Here is a 3,744-nt window from a genome sequence, read left to right as displayed (position 1 = left end):
CTGGGTTGTAGTGAGTGAGGCTGGGTTGTAATGAGTGAGGCGGGGTTGTAATGAGTGAGGCTGGGTTGTAATGAGTGAGGCTGGGTTGTAATGAGTGAGGCTGGGTTGTAGTGAGTGAGGCTGGGTTGTAGTGAGTGAGGCTGGGTTGTAATGAGTGAGGCTGGGTTGTAGTGAGTGAGGCTGGGTTGTAGTGAGTGAGGCTGGGTTGTAATGAGTGAGGCGGGGTTGTAATGAGTGAGGCTGGGTTGTAATGAGTGAGGCTGGGTTGTAATGAGTGAGGCTGTGTTGTAGTGAGTGAGGCTGGGTTGTAATGAGTGAGGCTGGCTTGTAATGAGTGAGGCTGCCTTGTAATGTGTGAGGCTGCCTTGTATTGATTGAGGCTGCCTTATAATGAGTGGGGCTGGGTTGTAATGCGTGAGGCTGGGTTGTAATGAGTGAGGCTGGGTTGTAATGATTGAGGCTGCCTTGTAATGAGTGAAGCTGGGTTGTAGTGAGTGAGGCTGTGTTGTAGTGAGTGAGGCTGTGTTGTAGTGAGTGAGGCTGGGTTGTAGTGAGTGAGGCTGCCTTGTAATGAGTGAGGCTGCCTTGTAATGAGTGAGGCTGGCTTGTAATGAGTGAGACTGGCTTGTAATCAGTGAGGCTGAGTTGTAGTGAGTGAGGCTGGGTTGTAGTGAGTGAGGCTGTGTTGTAGTGAGTGAGGCTGGGTTTTAGTGAGTGAGGCTGGGTTTTAGTGAGTGAGGCTGGGTTGTAGTGATTGAGGCTGGGTTGTAGTGAGTGAGGCTGGGTTGTAATGAGTGAGGCGGGGTTGTAATGAGTGAGGCTGGGTTGTAATGAGTGAGGCTGGGTTGTAATGAGTGAGGCTGGGTTGTAGTGAATGAGGCTGAGTTGTAGTGAGTGAGGCTGGGTTGTACTGAGTGAGGCTGGGTTGTAATGAGTGAGGCTGCCTTGTAATGAGTGAGGCTGGCTTGTAATGAGTGAGGCTGCCTTGTAATGAGTGAGGCTGGGTTGTAGTGCGTGAGGCTGTGTTGTAGTGAGTGAGGCTGTGTTGTAGTGAGTGAGGCTGTGTTGTAGTGAGTGAGGCTGGGTTGTAGTGAGTGAGGCTGCCTTGTAATGAGTGAGGCTGCCTTGTAATGAGTGAGGCTGGGTTGTAATGAGTGAGGCTGGCTTGTAATGAGTGAGGCTGGGTTGTAGTGAGTGAGGCTGGGTTGTAGTGAGTGAGGCTGGGTTGTAGTGAGTGAGGCTGGGTTTTAGTGAGTGAGGCTGGGTTGTAGTGAGTGAGGCTGGGTTGTAGTGAGGCTGGGTTGTAATGAGTGAGGCGGGGTTGTAATGAGTGAGGCTGGGTTGTAATGAGTGAGGCTGGCTTGTAATGAGTGAGGCTGGGTTGTAGTGAGTGAGGCTGGGTTGTAATGAGTGAGGCTGTGTTGTAGTGAGTGAGGCTGTGTTGTAGTGAGTGAGGCTGGGTTGTAGTGAGTGAGGCTGCCTTGTAATGAGTGAGGCTGCCTTATAATGAGTGGGGCTGGGTTGTAATGAGTGAGGCTGGGTTGTAATGAGTGAGGCTGGGTTGTAATGATTGAGGCTGCCTTGTAATGAGTGAGGCTGGGTTGTAGTGAGTGAGGCTGGGTTGTAATGAGTGAGGCTGCCTTGTAATGAGTGAGGCTGGGTTGTAATGAGTGAGGCTGGGTTGTAATGAGTGAGGCTGGGTTGTAGTGAGTGAGGCTGCCTTGCAATGAGTAAGGCTGCCTTGTAATGAGTGGGGCTGGGTTGTAGTGAATGAGGCTGGGTTGTAGTGAGTGAGGCTGGGTTGTAGTGAGTGAGGCTGGGTTGTAGTGAGTGAAGCTAGGTTGTAGTGAGTGAGGCTGGGTTGTAGTGAGTGAGGCTGGGTTGTAATGAGTGAGGCTGGGTTGTAATGAGTGAGGCTGGGTTGTAATGAGTGAGGCTGGGTTGTAATGAGTGAGGCTGGGTTGTAGTGAGTGAGGCTGGGTTGTAGTGAGTGAGGCTGGGTTGTAATGAGTGAGGCTGGGTTGTAATGAGTGAGGCTGCCTTGTAATGAGTGAGGCTGCCTTGTAATGAGTGAGGCTGGGTTGTAATGAGTGAGGCTGACTTGTAATGAGTGAGGCTGGGTTGTAATGAGCGAGGCTGCCTTGTAAAGAGTGAGACTGCCTTGTAATTAGTGAGGCTGGGTTGTAATGTGTGAGGCTGGGTTGTAGTGAGTGAGGCTGGCTTGTAATGAGTGAGGCTGGGTTGTAATGAGTGAGGCTGGCTTGTAATGAGTGAGGCTGGCTTGTAATGAGTGAGGCTGGCTTGTAATGAGTGAGGATGGGTTGTAGTGAGTGAGGCTGGCTTGTAATGAGCGAGGCTGCCTTGTAATGAGTAAGGCTGCCTTGTAAAGAGTGAGACTGCCTTGTAATGAGTGAGGCTGCCTTGTAATGAGTGTGGCTGCCCTTAATGAGTGAGAGTGCCTTGTAATGAGTGAGGCTGCCTTGTTATGAGTGAGACTGCCTTGTAATGAGTGTGGCTGCCTTGTAATGAGTGAGGCTAACTTGTAATGAGTGTGGCTGCCCTTAATGAGTGAGAGTGCCTTATAATGAGTAAGGCTGCCTTGTAAAGAGTGAAGCTGCCTTGTAATTAGTGAGGCTGACTTGTAATGAGTGAGGCTGGCTTGTAATGAGTGAGATTGCCTTGAAATGTGTGTGATTGCCCGTAATGAGTGAGAGTGCCTTGTAATGAGTGAGACTGCCTTGTAATGAGTAAGGCTGCCTTGTAATGAGTAAGGCTGCCATGTAATGAGTGAGGCTGCCTTGTAATGAGTGAGGTTGCCTTGAAATGAGTGTGATTGCTTGTAATGAGTGAGAGTGCCTTGTAATGAGTGAGACTGCCTTGTAATGAGTAAGGCTGCCTTGTAATGAGTAAGGCTGCCTTGTAATGAGTAAGGCTGCCTTGTAATGAGGGAGGCTGCAATGTAATGAGTGAGGCTGCCATGTAATGAGTGAGGCTGCCATGTAATGAGTGAGGTTGCCTTGTAATGAGCGTGACTGCCGTGTAATGAGCGAGACTGTCGTGTAATGAGTGTGACTGCCCTGTAATGAGTGAGACTGCCTTGTAATGAGTGAGACTGCATCCTAACGAGTGACACTGCCCCCTAATGACGGACACTGCCCCCTAATGAGTGACACTGCCTCCTGAGTGACACTGCCCCCTAATGAGTGACACTGCCCCCTAATGAGTGACACTGCCTCCCAATGAGTGACGCTGCCTCCTCATGAGTGACACTGCCCCCTAATGAGTGACACTGCCCCCTAATGACCCTAATGAGTGACACTGCCTCCTAATGAGTGACACTGCCCCCCAATGAGTGACACTGCCCCCTAATGAGTGATGCTGCCTCCTAATGAGTGACAATGCCTCCTAATGAGTGACACTGCCTCCTAATGAGTGACACTGCCCCCCAATGAGTGACACTGCCCCCTAATGAGTGATGCTGCCTCCTAATGAGTGACAATGCCTCCTAATGAGTGACACTGCCTCCTAATGAGTGACATTGCCCCCTAATGAGTGACACTGCCTCCTAATGAGTGACACTGCACCCTAATGAGTGACACTGCCCCCTGAGTGACACTGCCCCCTAATGAGTGACACTGCCCCCTAATGTGTGACGCTGCCCCCTAATGAGTGACACTGCCCCCTAATGAGTGACACTGCCTCTTAATGAGTGACACTGCCTCCTGAGTGACACTGCCCCCTAAT

This window comes from Ascaphus truei, chromosome 23 (assembly GCF_040206685.1).
Source record: "Ascaphus truei isolate aAscTru1 chromosome 23, aAscTru1.hap1, whole genome shotgun sequence".
NCBI classification, from domain to species: domain Eukaryota; kingdom Metazoa; phylum Chordata; class Amphibia; order Anura; family Ascaphidae; genus Ascaphus; species Ascaphus truei.
Note: the sequence above shows the minus strand (reverse complement) of the source record.